A 23,362-nucleotide genomic window follows, 5' to 3' on the forward strand; every position below is an offset into this window, starting at 1 on the left:
CTGATGAAGCCGGTCAATTAAAAAGGGCTAGCTCACCATCTCGTGAAAACATCTCTCAGATAGAGGCGCGTCTAAATAACCTAGAGAAAGAAAACAAAATCTTGAAAGAGATCATCATAGAATCCTTCGAAACTCAAACCGAAAGGCTAGAAGAACTTGTAAAGTATAACACAGAAAAAGTGATGGAGAAGGTGATGAAAGTGAAGGATGATGAAGAACGTAATACCTGCTGGGGAAAACAATCTCTTGCCTATTTGAGAGAAGATGTTGACCTTAGATTGAAGATGGAGGAAGACCACAAGAATAATCAACTTTCTATGAGGGACTACATGTACCATGTAATCAACAATGATGTTTCCAATCTTTATGATAACCTCGAGTATCTTTATGAGGAACAAAAGGAGAAGAACGAGAAAGTTGAAAAGTTTATGAAGAAGGTTGAGGACGAGAAAAAGAAATATGAAGACTACTTCAATCTTAATATTTCCTAGTTATTTTTTTTTCTATTTTCTATCTATTCAAAGGCTAGGCCTTAAACTATTTCTATCCCCGAATCGTGTAATAAGAAGGCTTGTTTAAAGCCTCGTTCTTAATAAAATAAAGTGTTTCGTTTATATCATATTCATCTTCATCCCACTTATTTTTTTTCAAACTTATGACCTATCAGATTTATCAAAACTTCTATACACCCTTATGTAGTGAAGATAATGGTTCGTCCACAAGCTCCTACTGCTACTCCAAATATTCACGTATCTATATGCCTTATGCCTTTTTGCATCGGTTTGCGAACCAGAAAATGTCATTGGGTTATCACAGTATACGAATTGAAAGTCTTTAATCAAAAGTATATCTATCAATCCTTGTTGGAAAGCATTTGCTTAATAATTAAAGTCTCGACACGTCATACTTCAATTATTGCATAGATGATGTACAGACAAAATCACATCTTATCATATCTATCCCAGTAAACTTTGTCTACCACTTTTCCTAAATTTCCTCCGTAAATCACGGAAATATTTTTGCTATAAATACGTATTCAAGGAGACGAATATATCATTCAGTATTCAATACCCATTTCATATCAAACCCTATTCCAAACACATAATATGAATTTCTCGAACTCCTCGAGCTCCAACGACAGTGTAACCGGAATAAACGAACCAATCAGCCATCATCTATTCTGGATGAAATGGGGATGGGTTCGTAGCCGACTCAATCAATGGAGGCAAGAAGAAGGTGATCCCTTCCACCAACCGAATTCACCTCTTGGCGAAGAACCTGACACGCTTACCGGCGAACCAGTCCGAAACACCATTTTCTCTCTTCTTTCCAGGGTATCCCGTCACGAATATATAATATCGAAGATTTTAGATCTTATTCACCCCTTGTTCTAACCTCCAATCATCCCGGAATAGTAGAAGAAGTCAACGAGCTTCGCGCTCGTGTGGTGGCTCTGGAGAATATGGTGCGAATTCTACAAGCATCAGCAGCACCAGCAGCATAACCAGCATCACCACCAGAACCAACAGTATCATCAACATCACCACCAACAGCATCAGCTTCATCAACAACAACATCCGCATCCCACGCCTCAACATCACACTCAGTATCTCAAACATCAACATCATACGCCCATAGATACCAAGGAATATTAGTAATAATGAGCTAAGATGTATTGACTCATTCTTCGTGAAGAATTATATATGTATACCTTATATATATATGATTTGGAACAATAATAAATCTTGTCGTACTAAGCAATTACGTGTGAATCTCAACCAGTATGTACTACTTGGTTAATTCATATCACTAATATGCTATGATGTACACCCTTCGTTAATGACTTAATAATTGTTAATCACTGCTTCAACACAATAAACTAAATTTCATAATAAATCAAGTGTAACGATGAATGTATTGATTCATAACTTCATTAGCAAAATATTTCGTGACAATTATGAAATCTCTAAGGTTTTGGAGATTATTTACTCTCGTTCCAAACCACAAAACAGATGAGTTTAATATATATTAACTCATTAAATCCATGATTATATCTGAAGAATACATATATGAACGTATATCTTCATAAGGATTGTAAATTCTATTGTACAAACTGTTAATTGTGAAAATATTTTAACGGGTAGGTAATACCCGAGAAATATTTACATCTCACATTAATACATTGTACATTCTTCAATTTTGATTCATAAATCATTAATTATACGCACTACCTTCACAATGATACACAATCATCTTCATACAAAATCAATTACACATTCTGAAATTAACATATCGGAATTCAAGTAAAGCTTTAGCAGGTGTTATCTTCCTAAAGATTACTACATTCATGAATTATATTCATTCGTATTCTGCAATGAATTATCACATCAAACCACCGAAATTATCATTCATCACTTTTAAAATCAATAACGTTGATTCATTAACCATTAGATCCGTTGACAATTACAATCAACGTTTAATCATCTAAAAATAAAATTTCTTGAAACCATCTCGGATTGATAACCAATGATTCAGATATGGTAGCATTAAATGCAGAGGAAACAGAAGAATTTTCCTCGTCATTGGATCTTAGAAATTCTAAGATATCACCGTATCTTTCGTTATAAATATCCTCTATATTTCTGAAGATATCTTTATAACAATTCTTGTCCGCAATTAATTATCTCTTTGCGATAACTTTATCACATCATAAAGGAAACTGTTTTAGTTTCTATATTCAAGTTTAAATTATAAATGTTTTGAAGAAGTGTTGGGAATTGAAGCATGAGTTAGTATAATATAATGACGTCAGGCCAATGTGATTATATTACAGTAAGTCATGCTAAATTTTTAATGGAAGATGATGATTCATAGACTTTATAATCATCATTTACCATGTTACACGACTCTTACATTTAAACTCTGAAACATATCAAGAAAATATTTTTCTTGATAGTTCTATCTTTCCGGATATTCTGGTAATTTGACAAATCAAATCGTGCTATTACCTTTCATTCTGCTTTGTATATTATGATCATTCGAAACTTCATACCTACGAATTCTGGACCGTTACTTGCTTTACAAAATCATGAAGCTTCGACATATAACGGAAAATATAAAGCCCGATAACAACACCGAAATTACAAACCGTGTATATCAATGCGTATAGCAATATAAAGACACGGGAGAACTAAAAACACAATAAATCCTAGAGCATAATAGAAGTAAACAGACTCCTCTGGTGGGAGTTGGAAAAGAAGGAAGATTGTGGCAATAACCAATATAAGGTCAAGAACAAGAACTGGATTGAGCATATTAACAAATCTTTTGGAAATATGAATTGGGGAAAGAAAGTATAGAAGTAGTGAAGATAACGAAACGGAAGAAGCTAATTTATAGCGAAATTCCAGACACATCAATCGAGGCAAATCACCGCATTTAATTAAAGAAAATCCTAATTTTCTTAATTACCAGAGAATCAAATCCTATAGACTACGAAGATTTCCTTTAATTCCTTGAATCCCGAAAATCAATCGTGACTACGTCAAAAGTTAAAGCGAACATTTAATTTCCTCATTTCAATCTTTTGCGATAGCTTTGTTTATACTCTTTCTATAATCGAATCATTTTATCCACATTATTCAAATGTGATAAAACTCTATTTTTCAACTCATATTCATCATTACAATATCCATGTTGTAAACAATGACGATCTCTATCAAATTTCATGATTATGATTTCCATGAACTTCTCTCTATTTTGTCTACCCTAATCTTGTGGCATAAACGCTCAAGGTTTAAATAAGCTCACTATTATTCATAACACATTTCATGTATATTGAAATACTTGTATATAGCGTCATCATCCCTTTTGAGGATAACCTAGTCAAATAACACTCTTATTAAATCCTTTAGATAACCTCCGCATTAATAATAAAATGCACTTCGTAAAATTTATGGATTCGTATGATTTAAACTCTTGAAACAAAACAATATTCTATCCGTTGAAATTCACGCAAGGTCCCGAGCATACCTGGGAACGTGAAGACCAAATAAAATGAAAATATCCTCACCTGTTTACAAACAACGCCGATGGATGGCAACAACTAAAATTTCGGGACGAAATTTCTATTAACAGGGGGATACTGTGACAACCCAGAAATTTTCGAGTTAATTTAAACAAAAACTTTAAATGATTTCATTAAACTTCGACTGTTACCGACGATTCATGAATAACTGGTTATAAAAGATATGTAAATATAATTGTGTGTGTATATACATCATTATTTTTATCAGTATTATAATTATTATTATTAATAATTATCATCATCATTAACATAATTACTAATATATTATTAATATTATTAGTATTGTCACTTTTACTAAAAGTGATAAGATTATTGATAAATTAATACAACTTACTATTAATAATATTGTATTGATTATCAAAATTATTATTAATAATTATCATTAACCATGTTATTAATATTAATATTATTATTATTATAAGTATTATTGTTATATTTATCAATACTACAATCTATTGTTATTATAATCATTATTATTAATATCATTAATAATATTATTATTATCATGTTTATAATTAATATTCTCAGTATTATAATACAATCTATTATTATTATCATTAATAATATTATTGTTAATACCATTTTTATAATTATTATTATCATTTTTATTATTATCATCATTATTATTAATTATTAATAAACTTATTACAATTATCATTATTATTAGGTTTATCATTTTTATTATCATCTTCATTTATTATTATTAATATAATAACTATTAATTAGTATTATTATCATTAATATATATAAAAAAATATAATAATAATAATAATAATCAGATACCTAATTTAGGTAAAGCTGTTTTTTTATATAATCGTGACTGCTTTTTTTTATTTTTTTTTTATTATTTTGGATCGTGACTCAGTGTCAACAATAACATCAAATTATACTACATAAATTATTCATCATAATCATGTATATAACTGCTGATAATCAATTCAAATTGAAGAATCAAAAACAGAAGTATTATTTTTTTTTCTGCTACGATACCTCTGTTTTATAAAATTTTGCCAAAAATTCGAATTCTAAATCCATATCAAAATCCACCAATGCAGTCTTGTTAGAATTTCTTTACTAAAACTACCTGCAAAAGCTCAACTTCCAGTTTTTCATATCGAAGTCTAATTTTAGAGTCAAAGTTTTGATTTCAAAAGTCAAACGAATTGTTCTTGGCAAAATTCAAATTTATTTTGAAGATTCAAGTCAAATTGATAATACAAACAGTTTCTAGGAGGGATTTGGAAAGTATTTCGTGAAGGAATCATTACCTAAAAACTTCTAAAAATCAAAATCGAGTTTTCTTTTTAAAAAAAAAAAAAATAACGACAGCAGCACTTGCTGTTTCTGTTTTATTTTTAAATTTTTTATTTATTTAAAGATCACATTTTATGATTTGATTTTTGTTTACAAGACATAAACAAAACTATAAATTCGTTTTTATAATTAATAAGATTGATTTGGTCAAGCTTTTGAACATGAAGAAGAAAAGAGGTAACAGGAAGATAGATATTATATATAATTAATACGGATTAAAAATAGAAAGGCAGAAGCTGTCGAGTGGTGTTTTGTGTTTGCGTGTTAGCAAGAGGTCTCGGGTTCGAGCCCCGTCTTGGGCATCTTTTTTTAGAAAAACCTTTTTAAGGTAGTTTCCTCTATCAAGGTTTTTATTTTAATTATTATTGTTATTATTATTAGCGTTATAATTATTATCATCATTATTATTATGATTTTAATTATTATTACTAATAAAAATTACCAAGTATTATTAACATAATTAAAATTATAATTATAATTACTATTATTATTATTACTACTAAAATTATTATTACTAGTATTATTGGTAAGTATTATTATTAATATTATCATTAGTATTATTAAAAGTATTACTAATTTTACTATTTTAAGTATTATTATTATCATTATGATTATTATTATCATTTTAAATATTACTATCATCATTACTATTATTATTGTTATAATTATCATTACCATCAGTATTTTTATTACCCTTATAACCAAATACAACTTTTAATTACCAATATTAATATTAGTTTACTAAATAGATATTATGTATATAAAAACATATTTATAATTAATATTACATATAAGTATGTAATAACCATATTATCAATTTTATACGAATATTCATATATAACAAATTGGATATTTTTAAAACAAACTAGATATATATTAATAAAACTATACAAATATTTATCATTTTAAATACATATACACAAATTAAATCTATATAAAATATAATATAAGTTATAATATGTGAAATTGTTTAATTATGATTACATGTTTTAACATATATAATCGAATATAGGTTCGTGAATCCGAGGACAACCCTACACTTGTTCAGTGCCATCAAACGCATAATTACTACAAACTATCGTATCGTATCGTGAGTTTTCATAGCTCTCTTTTTTATCTATATTTTTGGGCTGAGAATACATGCGCAACTTTTATAACTGTTTTATACGTTAGACACAAGTACCAACTATTAAACTGTGATATGTTGGGCTATGACCAGCAAGTCCCCAACCGACAAGTATAAACGATAACTTATTACAGGGCAAACTTGAAAGTCTAGTCTAAATATCAGTACCAACTATTAAACTATGCTATACCCGGCTATTGTGACGACCTGGGAATTTCCGACTAAATTTAAACTTAATCTTTATATGTTTCCGACACGATAAGCAAAGTCTGTACTATTGAAATCTAAAACTTTGAACTGTGTTTATATATACATTTGACCTTTGACTATTTCCGACGATTCACGAACAATTAAGTGTAAATAGATATGTGTGTATGTATATATAAATAATAATTCGAAATATAATTTGAAGTATTATATGTTGTTGTTATTAAAAATTAATAAAATAAAAATAGAATATTATAATAATATATCTCTATATATAAATAAAGTATATTAAAAATAAATATTAAATGATTGTAATACTCGTGTGATGTTCCGATTGATATTAAGCAAGTTAAATTCAAACTTATATTATTTTAAAATAAACGGTTACCGAAAATGAGTTTTATAAATTATAGGCTTATTTATAATATATTTATTAGTTATTGATAAACTTTAACACTGACTATATTTTACTTGGGGTTGAGAGTGGATAGTTAATTCAATTTTTATTTAATAGTTAATGACCGCATTTTTGTACCATAATTACTAAAATGAATATCAGTATTATTAATATTTATATCTTAAAATAAGTTGATACATTCAATTAGTTATATCTATTAATATTATTATTATCATCATTAATATTAATATTTTTATAATTAGTAGTAAAAATCATGATTTTAGTTATTATTATTATTATTATTATTACTATTACTAAAAATTATCATTAAAAATTATTATTACATTATTTTTATTACTTTTATCAATATTCTTAATATTATTAATATTACTTTGATAATATTATCATAACTATTATTATTTTTATTTATTATTAGTATTTTAGTATTGTTAACAAAATAATTGATATATATTTATTAGTTAATAATTAACAAAATTAATTAAATATAAATCATAAAAGTCATGGAAATCGTACAAGTTTTGTTACCAATCTCAATCTACTTTTTTTTTTTACTTTGTTTATATATCTTTGATTAATTGATTCTTGTCTTCCACAATTACACTCCATAACAAACTCTTCCATAATTACATTACATAAAAATGATGATTCTAACTACCTTTCACTGTCTCCCTATCTCTCTCTCTTTAAGTTATATATATATATTTACATAGATATGCATCAAGTATGAGATGTAACCAAATCATCATCTTTGCACTCTCATTACCATGTGAAACCTTACCAACACCATCATTTAAATGCCGCTGCTTAATCTCCTGTTTATACCCAAAAATTCACAACCACAATCAACCATATCTTTTTATCTCTCTTGGACCGAAAACAAACCACCTATAGGTTATCATCACTACCTTGATTGATCATCTAGCTGCTGAACTCAAAACAACCGCCACATTATAAACCCACTTGCTATTTCTGTTTAAGTCAAACCAGGAAGCAAACATTAAATTGCCACCTTCTATTCAACTTGCTGGTACAACTCCAATTTTTCTGTTTTATTCGAGCAATACCAAATGCCACTAGTTTTTCTACTGCAGCACCAACTTAAACAGTAGGGCAGCTATTCGATCACCACTATCTTAAAACCACCTACATTCAAAACTAAAACAAAACATATATCAAGATCCTGTAATTGATTACTTTAATTTGTGCTGCTATTTTTTTCCTACTATTTCAATCCAACAAAATTACCACAAGTCGAAACAATTACATTTCCTCTGTTTGTCAATCACCAAATAAACCTGATCCTAACCTGTTGTGCTATTAAATTTCTGTGTCTTCTATTCCAAAACCGAGCGCCACTTGAACCTTTGTGAACCACCACCACAAATCAAACCCACACACATACGATTACTTGTATATATATATCATAAATTGAAAACACTATTTATATAATTGATCAATCAAACAATTATCAAACCTGCAAGCTCCTTAGTCGTATACTATCCTGCTGCAATTGTCTCTGTTTCGAACCCCATCATTGAACCAATTACTGTTACAAGTGCTGCTGTTGTATTCGCTTTCTGTTTCAGGCCACCAATTAATCTCCATCAATTCGAATCAAACAACCATCGACAACCACCAAAACCACCACCTAATAACAATACTATCTTGATTAGCTGCTACATCTAACGGCCCTATTTGTTTCAGTTTTGAGCAGACCCAAGAACCCTCAACCCCTTCGGTTCCCTTCGGTATCTATCACCAAACCATCAAAACCATCACAGCAATCCACCACCACAACCATCGGATTACCTACTGCTGCCTATTCCTATATTTTCGATCAGACCCAAACAATTTCGAATAGGTCGAACAAATTCATCAGTTTTTTCGATTACCATCATCAAAACACCAAAATCATTATTAATACTGTTATTATCCTACCAAATGAATACACATCAAATATAGAGGGATTATAGAAATTAAACGAATATTATCGAACCAATTACCTGCATCACCAAGCAATGAATTGATTAATTTCTTAAATCAATTAATTGAACGAGTAATGGATCGATTGATGATGAGGATGATTAACCATGATGAAGAAGACCGATGATGATGAGGATGATGAAGAATCGATGATCTTCTATTCGTCGATAATTGTGGTTTGATTAATCCGTTGATGATGAGGATGATTATAGATGGATTGTTCGGTGATGATGATTTTTTTTTTGCTGCGTTACTATCTCGATCTGTTTTTGGGGAACTACAAATAAAAAGCGTGATCAAATTATATTAGGTATTATTATTATTATTATTATTATTATTATTATTATTATTATTATTATTATTATTATTATTATTATTATTATTATTATTATTATTATTATTATTATTATTATTGTTATTATTATTATTATGTTAATTTTAATTATTATTTTTATTTTTTGTTATTATTATTAGTGTAATCTAATTATTACTAATAATATTACTATTATTAGAATAAGTATTATTTTTTAAAATTATTGTTATTATTAATACATTATCATTATTATTAAAAGTATTATTATTATTATTATCATTATTACAAAAATTACCATTTTTATTAGAACAATTATTATTTTTATTCATTTAAAATTATAATTATTATCATTATCATTATTATTATTAATAATATTTTTTTTATCATTAGCATTATTTCTACCATTATTATTATTATTTTCAAATTAACTATTAATATAATCATTATTACTACAACAAATATTATTTAAATAAGAATATATTACCTACTATTATATTTTATATATATTAAATAATATTAGTTATATAATATTATGTATATACATATTTTAATGAGGAACTTACTATATTAATAAACTTATTAGTATAATAAATCAACAAACATGATTAATTAAAATATATAAAACAAACATATAAACATATAAATTATTAATATACTAACTATACTACTAGTAATAACATATAAATTTGTTACATTACGTGTTCTAATATATATATATATATATATATATATATATATATATATATATATATATATATATATATATATATATATATATATATATATATATATATATATATATATATATATATATATATATATTCATATAACTGATATAGATTCGTGAATCCGAGGCCAAATTGCATTTGTTCAATGCCGTCATATGTATTTTTACTACAAAATACAGTATGGTGAGTTTCATTACTCCCTTTTTAAATGCTTTTGCAATATATATTTTTGGGACTGAGAATACATGCGCTGCTTTTATAACTGTTTTACGAAATAGACACAAGTACTTAAAACTACATTCTATGGCTGGATTATTAAACCGAATATGCCCCTTTATAGTCTGGTAATCTAAGAATTAGGGAACAGACACCCTAATTGACGCGAATCCTAAAGATAGATCTATCGGGCCCAACAAGCCCCATCCAAAGTACCGGATGATTTATTACTTCGAAATTTATATCATGTCTGAAGGAGGATCCCGGAATGATGGGGATATTCTTATATGCATATTGTGAATGTCGGTTACCAGGTGTTCAATCCATATGAATGATATTTTTGTCTCTATGCATGGGACGTATATTTATGAGAAATGAAAATCTTGTGGTCTATTAAAATGATGGAAATGATTATTTATGTTAAACTAATGAACTCACCAACCTTTTGGTTGACATTTTAAAGCATGTTTATTCTCTGGTATAAAAGAAATCTTCCGCTGTGTATTTGCTCATCTTTGAGATATTACTTGGAGTCATTCATGACATATTTCAAAAGACGTTGCTTTCGAGTCATTGCGTTCATCAAGATTGTTATTAAGTCAATTATAGTTAGATATATTATGAAATGGTATGCCTGCCGTCAATTTTCAATGTAATGAAAGATGGTCTTTTCAAAAACGAATGCAATGTTTGTAAAATGTATCATATAGAGGTCAAGTACCTCGTGATGTAATCAACTATTGTGAATCGTTTATCATCGATATGGACTTCGTCCAGATGGATTAGGACGGGTCTTCACAGTTGGTATCAGAGCGGTGGTCTTAGCGAACCATGTCAGCATTAGTGTGTCTAACTGATAAGTCGTTAGGATGCATTAGTGAGTCTGGACTTCGACCGTGTCTGCATGTCAAAAGTTTTGCTTATCATTTTGTGTCAAAAATTACCTGCTTATCATTCTTAGAGAATCACTTGCTTATCATTCTTAGTCTAGACACGTTTTACTGCATTGACTGCATGAATAGTGTATAGACAAAATTCATATCTTAGCGTATCTGCTACTTCATATCTTAGCGTATCTGTTACTGTAACTTTGCCTAACAACTTCCGTAGATTCCTCTATAACTTATGGGATTTTAGTATTATATATGCATATGTAAATTATGTATTGCAGGGTACTAATCTACATCCTATAATCTATTTCTTATCGAAAATCCTTCATCTGATCGTACGAGATGAATCCTGCAACCAGTTCGAGTCCCTCCGATTCCGATAGCTATTCCGATAGTTATTCCGACAGCTATTCCGACATAAATGTTCACCTAAGCTCCGAGAACAGCATCATCGGCATGAATCAACCAATCAGCCATTATCAATTCATCTGATGGGTTCGTAGTTGACTTAATTAATGGAAACGCGCAGAAGGCAATCCCTTCCACCAACCGAATTCACCTCTTGGCAATGAACCTGAAGCGTTTACCGGTAAACCTGTTCGAGACACCATTTTCAGTCTCATTTTCAGGGTAACTCGACAAGATTATATTCTATCCACAATTCTGAACCTTATTCATCCTCTCATTCCTACCGACAATCATCCTGGAGTAATAAGTCAACGAACTTCGCGCTCGAATAATCAATTCGGAGAATATGGTGCAAAATATACCAGCTTCAGCAACATCACCGGCACAAACAGTACCATCAATAACAGCACCAGTACCATCAACAATCCATGCTTCAATATCATCATCTATACTTTGAGTATGATCTTCGTTCTACGTATCGTTCTACCTCATTTATCTTCGTTCGACATGGCGAACATGTAATCTCTAAAGTTTTAGAGATTATTTATTCTAGTTCCAACCGAAAAGCAAATGAGTTTAATATCATATTAACTCATTAAATCCATGAATACATCTGAAGAAAATATATATGTATATATATTTTCATAGAGATTGTAACTAAAAATTCTCTTGTACAAACTGTTAATGGTGAAAATATTTTAACGGGTAGGTAATACCCGAGGCATATTTAAATTTCACATTAATAAGTTACATTGTACGTTCTTCGAATCTGTTTTAACAGTCATTTACTATCCTACTTACATCCACCGATATACAAATCCATTCACTACAGAATAACCATATTCATCCAATTTCATATTTGGATTTTGATTTATCAGAATCCAACAAGTGGCATAATGAAGAAAACATTTGACAAAAATAAAATTTGTTAGAAACAAACAAATTAACTATGAGTAATTTTGTTAAGAATCCACGCTAACTGTTCCTAGATAATTATTCCTAGCTAACTGATTACATTTTATTTATCGCAATTTAATTATCGCAATTTACATTCTCTCAATTTTATTTATCGTCATTTAATTTCTGTTATTTACTTTACGCACATTATTTATCGTCATTTAATTTTTGTTATTTATTTTTACGCACTTTAAATATCGGGACACGTATACAAGGTTTTGACATATTATATCGATACATCTATATATATTATTTGGAATCACCATAGACACTCTATATGCAGTAATGATCGAGTTCTCTATACAGGGTTGAGGTTGATTCTCAAATAATATATATACTTTGAGTTGTGATCGAGTCTGAGACACGTACACGGGTCACGATATGAATTAATTAATTCGAATATTATATATTAAACTATGTATGAATTATTGGACTGTTAACTGTGGACTATCGACTGTGGACTGCCAACATTGGACAATTAAAATGAATTAAAATACTAATTATAACATATGAAACTAAACAATTCTTCAAGTTTGCCACTTGATTTCATCTTAAACATCATTTGTATCTTGACGATTACAATCCGCGTTCAAACCTTTCATGATTCTTGAAAACACCTCAATTGAGAGGATGAACCAACCGCACTTCATCTACGGAAGGAAAGATTTATGCATATAGTATTGCACCTGAAAAACTCTCGGAAACTGAGTAAACGTTTAACGCGTAGCTGTGCTAATTTCTTTAGTGTTATTATTACCCGAAAATAACTTTGAAATCCCTTTTCAAATTAGACAATTTTGTCACAGCTTCAACAAGTCAACTTCGACTTTTCACTCGGATTAGCTTATTATAACCCTGAAATATAAGTTGTCTTTCGTCATCGATACCGGGAAACCGTTTATATCTCACCACATTAGCAGTAAATTTACCAACAACTCCGTTGATCTCTGAATTTTCGAAAAATCACTATATTCAGTGAAACCCTATCGTTTACTCATTTACATCTTATAACAAGAATTACTATACCAACCATCGGGAATTAGCAATCAGTATTTTGAAATCTTGCAGCATGTCTACATCAATAGTTATATGTATACATATAACAATTATCTCCTAGAATTACAATCTTCAATTCTGAAATTTTGAAAAGGCACCCAGCTTACGAATCAATACATTGAACTTTGAAAAAGCTGAATGAAGCAGCAAAAACTGTAGGCAACCGTAAACAACCTTAGTCGTCGGAAGTTTGATGATAAAGAATAGTATGTTGGAAAAGCTCAGAAACGTTGGAACTGGAAAACGGATTGAACTAACCATGAAGGAGACCAAGGACAAATACAAGGACCATACCCTCTATTCAAAGAATCCAGGTAATTCTGGATCCGTTGAAATCTCTAGAGAATATCTTGCTCCGAAGTCATGTTAAAATCTTCCGGAAAATTTTTCTTCAGCAACCTTCGAACTTGGAAATTCCAAGATATCATCGTATCTTTTATTATAAATATCCTCTATATTTCTGAAGATATTTTCAGAACTATTCTTATCTGAAATCATTAATCTCTTCGTGCTATCAGTGTTACATCATATAGAAACTGTTAGTTTCTATATTTTGTAAACTTTCGAGCTTAAAATATGAATGTTATTGAAGTAATGTTGGGAACTGAAGCATGAGTTAGTATAATATAATGACACTTGATCAACGTGATTATATTACAGTAAGTCATGCTGAGTTTCTAATGAAACGTGATGATTCACAGACCATAACGTCATCATGTGTCATATTACATAACTCTTTCATTCTACATAACCTCCGAACATATCAAGAAGAATATATTCTTGATAGTTCTATCTTCTGTAATTTTGATAAATTTGTGATAATGCTAAAAACGAACATATATTTCATAGCATTATTCCTCAAGAAAGACAAGCTTTTAGTTGCAATTGTTCTATTTACAAGTGATATTCGTTTAAATAATAAAAGGTGAAGACAAAAGACAGATTCGACGAATTGAAGACGCAAACGACCAAAAAGCTCAAAAGAACAAAAGACAATCAAAGAGGTTCCAATTATTGATAAGAAACGTCTCGAAATCACAAGAGTACAAGATTCAAAACGCAAAGTACAAAATATAAAATTGTACGCAAGGACGTTCGAAAATCCGGAACCGGGACCAGAGTCAACTCTTAACGCTCGACGCAACGGACTAAAAATTACAAGTTAACTATGCATATAAATATAATATAATATATAATTAATTATATTAATTATATATATATTATATATATATTATAAACCGTCGGTAAACAAAGAGCCAAACTCCTCTGAGCTATAAAAGTAACCTCCGCGACTCGCGGAGTTTGAAGAGGTTTTCACCGCGAGTCGCGGAGCCCCAAAATTCGACTTTTCCTATAAAAGCAACCGAATTCTGATCGCAATTGATAATCTTTTTTTTCTTCCTCATTCATACGTAAAATTTATATTTATATTTATAATTTATATTTTAATTTTAATTATAATTCTAATAATAAGGGTATGTTAGCGATTATTGTAAGGGTGTAATTCGAAATTCTGTCCGTGTAACGCTACGCTATTTTTAATCATTGTAAGTTATGTTCAACCTTTTTACATTAATGTCTCGTAGCTAAGTTATTATTATGCTTATTTAAAACGAAGTAATCATGATGTTGGGCTAATTACTAAAATTGGGTAATTGGGCTTTGTACCATAATTGGGGTTTGGACAAAAGAACGACACTTGTGGAAATTAGACTATGGGCTATTAATGGGCTTTATATTTGTTTAACTAAATGATAGTTTGTTAATGTTAATATAAAGATTTACAATTGGGCGTCCCTATAAATTACCATATACACTCAATCGGACACGATGGGCGGGGTATTTATATGTACGAATAATCGTTCATTTAACCGGACACGGGAATGGATTAATAGCCACTAGAATAATTAAAACAGGGGTGAAATTACATTCAAGGGTAATTGGTGTAATTGTTAACAAAGTAGTAAAACCTTGGTTTACACGCAGTCGATAACCTGGTGTATTCATTAAACAAAGTATTAAAACCTTGTTACAATTCGAATCCCCAATTAGTTGGAATATTTAACTTCGGGTATAAGAATAATTTGATGAGGACACTCGCACTTTATATTTATGACTGATGGACTGTTATGGACAAAAACCAGACGGACATATTAAATAATCCAGGACAAAGGACAATTAACCCATGGGCATAAAACTAAAATCAACACGTCAAACATCATGATTACGGAAGTTTAAATAAGCATAATTCTTTTATTTCATATTTAATTTCCTTTATTTTATATTTAATTGCACTTCTAATTATCGCAATTTTATTTATTGTTATTTAATCGCACTTTTAATTATCGTACTTTTTAATTATCGCAAGTTTATTTTATCGCACTTTTATTATTCGCAATTTCATTATCGTTATTTACTTTACGCTTTAATTTAAGTCTTGTATTTATTTTATATTTTACATTAGGTTTTAACTGCGATTAAAGTCTTAAAATCGACAAACCGGTCATTAAACGGTAAAAACCCCCCTTTATAATAATAATATTACTTATATATATGTTTGTATTTTTATAAAAGTAAACTAATATAGCGTTGAGCTTTGTTTAAAAAAGATTCCCTGTGGAACGAACCGGACTTACTAAAAACTACACTACTGTACGATTAGGTACACTGCCTATAAGTGTTGTAGCAAGGTTTAAGTATATCCATTCTATAAATAAATAAATATCTTGTGTAAAATTGTATCGTATTTAATAGTTTTTCCTAGTAAAATATAAACTATTTCTTATACACTTAGCTTCGACATCAAGTATTTTTGGCTCCGCTGCCGGGGAACACTCTTAAACGCCGGAAGCGCAACGCTAATATAAAAAAAAAAAAAGGATTTTTTGTTTACTTTTATTAAAATTCGCTTTTGTAAAAATACGTTTTAAATATTCGAAAATATAAAAAGAAAAACAAAAATATAAGTATTGTTAAGATTTTGTTAAATATTTAAGTTTTATAAGTTTCTTTATTTTTATTTTAGTTTATAAAAATATAAGTTTTATTTTAATATGTTTTATTTATTTAAAAACAGAAAACAGAAAATAAAAAAAAAATAAAGAAAAAACGCGTCGAATATTTAAACCTGTCAGCTGAATTCTGGAACCCCGCGACTCGCGGGGTTTGATGCAATAAATACCGCGACTCGCGGAGGGTACCTGACACACGAACAGAAACCCTAATCCTGCATTTATTAAAGTAATTATTAATTAATTATTATTAAACCCTAATTATTATTATTATTATAATTAATTTTATTTTAACTTTTACTTTTTATTTAATTTATGTATTTAGTATTAATTAGTTTTATTAAATTGTAAAATTAGTAGTTTTATTAAATAAATAATATAAAAATAATATTTTTATAAAAATTGTAATTTTTACAACTTTTTGTATATTTTTATATTTTGTCCCTTTTTAATCGTTGTAGCATAACTTTTGTATTTTTAGCTCATATTTAATTTTAAACTTAGTTTTTGCTATAGTTATTTTTACTCCTAGATTTTTAGGCTTTGCCGTAGAATTCCTTAAGTGCTTTTTCTTTAGACTAAGATTTAGGTGCTTTAGAATTTTGCGACGCCTTTTTAAGTTTTAGTTTCTTTTTAAGTTATTTCCATTTGGGATTTAGTTTTTCCTGTAAGCTTTAATATTTTTAGACGACTTTTACTATGTACCAATTATCATTCCAATTAGTAATATCAATTTGCGATTATAATTTTAAGTTAGTTGTAGTAATAAGGTTAGGTTAGTCAAGTATTTTTAAGTTTTTATAAGTTTCTTTTATTTTTCCGTCACCTTTTATTTTTCAACCATTTTTTCTTTTTCGACCTTTTGCGACGAACTCTTTTTCTCTCTCATTTCTCGCCATTCTAGTTTTTAGGACTTAGAATTTTTTCTACTTCTTATCTAAATTTCTTAAAATTACGAAAATTTATTTTAAGTGGTTAAATTAATAGACATCAAAATTTTCTGGTTCGTAGTAATAGTTGGATTTGTACGTGGACCGGGTTATTGGAGCCAAACAGTCCTCAATTATATTGAGACCAAATGAATCCTGCCCCTCTGCTGCATCTTTTGGCTATTCGAAACGTGGGCAAAATCAGAAAAGTCTATTAATTGGATAACTTATTATAATTTTTCTTCCTTTTTAAAACTAATAGGATATTCAGTGAATGCACCGAGCAAGACGTTCATCACCTTTTGTACGTTCACCACCTGTAACTAGATCAAGACATTTAGCAAATATAACCACCGTTGATTTTTCTTTAGAATCGTCATCCAGTAGACCAAGTACTTCAGTTCAAATTTCCGATAATCCATTTTTTGAACCCGACCTCACAATTGAGAATCCGGAAAATATTCAGGAACGGTTCGTAGATCCTGAACCATTAAACTTTCCTCCGGAGCCACCAATCATTCAAACAGAGATTGTTGAGGAACGAACCATTAAATCAGAATCATCTAGTGATACCGATTCAACAAATTCAATTATGGAAAATCTAGAACCTTTAAGTATGGAAGACCGAATGAGAGCTAAACGCACTGGCCAAGGTCACGCAATTACTCATCCAGACATTAATGCGCCAGATTATGAAATCAAAGGACAAATTCTACACATGGTGACTAATCAATGCCAATTTAGTGGTGCGCCGAAGGAAGATCCAAATGAACATCTACGTACCTTTAATAGGATCTGCACACTATTTAAAATCCGAGAAGTGGAGGATGAACAGATATATCTCATGTTATTTCCCTGGACTTTAAAGGGAGAAGCCAAAGATTGGTTGGAATCGTTACCTGAAGGGGCGATCGATACATGGGATGTTTTAGTTGACAAATTTCTTAAACAATTCTTTCCTGCATCTAAAGCCGTAAGACTTCAAGCAGAAATTGTTACGTTTACACAGAAACCAAATGAAACTCTATATGAGGCGTGGACAAGATATGGAAAGTTGTTAAGAGGATGTCCGCAACATGGTTTAGACACCTGTCAAATAGTACAAATATTCTACCAAGGATGCGACATCACTACAAGAAAAGACATAGATATAGCAGCTGGTGGTTCTATTATGAAGAAAACCGAAACTGATGCTTACAAAATTATTGATAACACTGTTTCCCACTCACATGAGTGGCACCAAGAAAAAGATATCGTTAGATCATCTAAAGCAGCTAGAGCCGATTCTAGCCATGACTTAGATTCCATTTCCGCAAAGATAGATGCTGTGGAGAGACGAATGGAAAAGATGACTAAAGATATTCACTCAATACGAATTAGTTGTGAGCAGTGTGGAGGACCACATTTGACAAAAGATTGTCTCAGTATTGAATTAACAATGGAACAAAGAGAGAATATTTCATACATAAACCAAAGGCCTGGAAATAATTATCAGAATAATTATCAACCGCCAAGACCGATTTACAATCAAAACCAGAATTATAACCGAAATATTCCATACAACAACCAACAAGGTCCTAGCAATCAACAAGTATCCAATAATACTTACAATCAGCAAAGACCTAATTTTCAAAACAAACCACCACAACAAACCGATGATAAAAAGCCGAATTTAGAAGATATGATGACGAAGCTAGTTGAAACTCAAACGCAGTTTTTCACATCTCAAAAACAAACTAATGAACAAAATGCTCAAGCATTTAGAAATCAACAAGCTTCTATTCAAAATCTGGAACAAGAAGTAAGTAACCTAGCAAGACTAATAGGTGAAAGAAAACCGGGAAGTTTACCAAGCGATACAAATGCTAACCCCCGGAATGAAACAGCTAAAGCTATTACCACAAGAAGTGGTACAACACTTAAACCACCTGAAATACCTGTAACTTCTAATGAAACTATTCCTACTCCACAAGAACCACAACCTGATCAAGATAAGGAAAAAGAACCGGTAGTTGAAAAAGTTAATGAAGATAACACAGTTAAGGATAAACCTTATGTTAAACCATACCAACCACCACTTCCTTACCCGAGTAAAATGAAGAAAGAAAAACTTGAAGCCGAGCAATCCAAATTCTTGGATATGTTTAAACAGATAAATGTAAATCTTCCTTTCATTGATGTGATTTCAGGAATGCCAAGATATGCTAAATTCTTGAAAGATCTAATCTCAAATAGAAAGAAAATGGAAGAACTCTCGGCTGTTACTATGAATGCTAATTGTTCAGCAGTGCTGTTGAATAAGATACCAGAAAAACTATCTGATCCAGGAAGTTTCACAATTCCATGTTTTCTGGGTAGTCTTAGTTCAATAGAAGCATTGGCAGACTTAGGTGCTAGTATAAATCTAATGCCGTATTCACTATACGCTAAACTAGACCTTGGAGAATTGAAACCAACAAGAATAAGCATACAACTAGCCGATAGATCAATAAAATATCCTAGAGGGATAATGGAGAACATGCTAGTTAAAGTTGGTACTTTAGTATTTCCAGTAGATTTTGTTGTTTTGGACATGGAAGAAGATTCTCAAGTTCCTCTCATATTAGGAAGACCATTCTTAAACACGGCTAAAGCAATGATAGACGTGTTCGGTAAGAAACTGACCCTAAGTATAGAGGATGAGAGTGTTACCTTTTCAGTTGATAGAGCAATGCAACAACCACAATCTGCAGATGATACATGTTATTATATTCAAACTATAGATGCACATGCAGAATTATTAGAAAAATTTCCAGAATTACAAGGAACAGGAGAATGTTCTTTAGGAGAAGGTAATGAACCAATTGATGAAGCTGAAATGTTAGCTACACTTATAGCTAATGGATATGAACTAACAACAGAAGAAATTCAAATGCTAAAAGAAGACGACAGATATCGATATAAATCATCGATAGAAGAACCTCCGAAATTAGAGTTAAAGCCACTTCCAAACCATTTGGAATACGCTTATTTACATGGTGAATCTGAATTACCTGTAATAATATCGTCTTCTCTTATTGAAAATGAGAAATCACAACTCATTTCTGTGTTAAAAGCTCATAAACTAGCCATTTCATGGAAGATTCATGATATTAAAGGAATAAGTCCTTCGTATTGCACACATAAAATCCTTATGGAAGAAGGTCATAAAACGTATGTGCAACGCCAACGAAGACTAAATCCTAATATGCAAGATGTAGTTAAGAAAGAGATTATTAAACTGCTAGATGCAGGTTTGATATATCCAATTTCTGATAGTCCATGGGTAAGCCCAGTTCAATGCGTGCCTAAGAAGGGTGGCATGACTGTCATTACAAATGAGAAAAATGAGCTTATTCCTACTAGGACTGTAACAGGATGGCGTGTATGTATTGATTATAGAAAATTAAATGACGCCACCAGAAAAGATCACTTTCCCTTACCTTTCATAGATCAAATGTTGGAAAGATTAGCCGGAAATAGTTACTATTGTTTTCTAGATGGATTTTCCGGATATTTTCAAATTCCAATAGCACCCGAGGACCAAGAGAAAACCACATTCACGTGCCCTTATGGTACTTTTGCTTACAAACGCATGCCATTTGGACTTTGTAACGCCCCTGCAACCTTTCAAAGGTGCATGATGGCGATTTTTCACGACATGATAGAAGAATGCATGGAAGTATTCATGGATGACTTTTCAGTCTTCGGTGATACATTTAAATCATGTCTAGTTAATCTGGAACGAATGCTAATTAGATGCGAACAATCAAATCTAGTACTTAATTGGGAGAAATGCCATTTCATGGTTAAAGAAGGCATCGTTCTTGGACATAAAATTTCAAAAGAAGGAATTGAAGTGGATAGAGCTAAAGTAGATGTAATTGCTAAACTTCCACATCCCACCAATGTTAGAGGAGTTAGGAGTTTTCTAGGGCATGCCGGTTTTTACCGACGTTTCATAAAAGATTTTTCAAAAATTGCCACTCCTATGAATAAACTCCTAGAAAAGGATGCTCCATTCATCTTTTCAGATGAGTGTATCAAATCTTTTAATATTCTTAAAGAGAAACTCACTAATGCACCGATCATGATAACACCAAATTGGAATCTACCATTTGAACTAATGTGCGATGCAAGTGATTTTGCAATGGGAGCCGTTTTAGGACAAAGGATTGAAAAACGATTTCAACCTATATATTATGCTAGTAAGACGTTACAAGGAGCACAAACGAACTATACAACTACTGAAAAAGAACTCCTTGCTATTGTCTTTGCTTTTGACAAATTTCGATCATATCTCGTTCTAGCAAAAACGGTGGTCTATACCGACCATTCTGCTCTTAGATACCTATTTTAAAAACAAGATGCTAAACCAAGATTAATTCGTTGGATCTTACTCTTACAAGAGTTTGATATTAAAATCCGAGATAAAAGAGGAGCAGAAAATCTCGCCGCTGATCATCTTTCTCGTCTTGAAAATCCCGAATTAGAAGTTCTAAATGAATCAGCCATACAAGACAACTTTCCTGATGAATATCTATTGAAGATAGATTATAAAGAAATCCCATGGTTTGCAGACTATGCAAACTACTTAGTTTGTGGATTCCTTGAAAAAGGATTATCGTACCAAAGATGAAAGAAATTCTTCAGTGATATAAAACACTATTTTTGGGAAGATCCACATCTGTTTAAAAGTTGTCCCGATGGAATAATACGCCGATGTGTATTTGGAGATGAAGCTAGTAAAATTTTAAACCATTGTCACACAGGACCAACAGGAGGGCATTATGGGCCTCAACTAACAGCAAGAAAAGTTTATGAAGCTGGATTCTATTGGCCTACAATTTACAAAGACGCACACCTTCTTTGCAAATCCTGTGATGCATGTCAAAGGGCCGGAAAAATAAGTCAACGTGATGAAATGCCACAAAATGTCATCCAAGTATGTGAAGTATTTGACATTTGGGGTATTGACTTTATGGGTCCATTTCCAAAATCTCATAATAATCTATATATACTCGTAGCCATTGATTATGTATCTAAATGGGCGGAAGCACAAGCTCTCCCAACTAACGATGCACGAGTTGTAGTCAACTTTTTAAAACGTCTTTTTGCAAGGTTTGGAACACCGAAAGCTTTAATAAGTGATCGGGGTACTCATTTCTGTAATAATCAACTTGAGAAAGTTCTTAAAAGATATGGAGTAACTCATAAAATCTCCACCGCATATCATCCACAAACAAGTGGACAAGTTGAAAATACCAACCGAGCTTTAAAACGTATTCTAGAGAAAACCATAGGATCAAATCCGAAGGAATGGTCCATTAAATTGGAGGATGCACTCTGGGCTTTTAGAACAGCCTACAAAACTCCAATTGGAACCACACCTTTTAGACTTGTTTATGGAAAAGCATGTCATCTTCCAGTAGAAATTGAACACAAAGCATTTTGGGCTTTGAAGACATGTAATCTTGATTTACATGAAGCCGGACGTCTACGATTAAGTCAACTAAATGAATTAGAAGAATTAAGACATGAAGCATACGAAAATTCGTTAATCTATAAAGAAAGAACGAAGAAATGGCATGATAAAAGAATCAGAAGTTCAAAAGAATTTAAAGAAGGAGACAGAGTTCTTCTTTTCAATTCACGATTCAAGCTATTTCCTGGAAAATTGAAATCAAGATGGTCTGGACCA

This window comes from Rutidosis leptorrhynchoides, chromosome 2 (assembly GCF_046630445.1).
Source record: "Rutidosis leptorrhynchoides isolate AG116_Rl617_1_P2 chromosome 2, CSIRO_AGI_Rlap_v1, whole genome shotgun sequence".
Taxonomy (NCBI): Eukaryota; Viridiplantae; Streptophyta; class Magnoliopsida; order Asterales; family Asteraceae; genus Rutidosis; species Rutidosis leptorrhynchoides.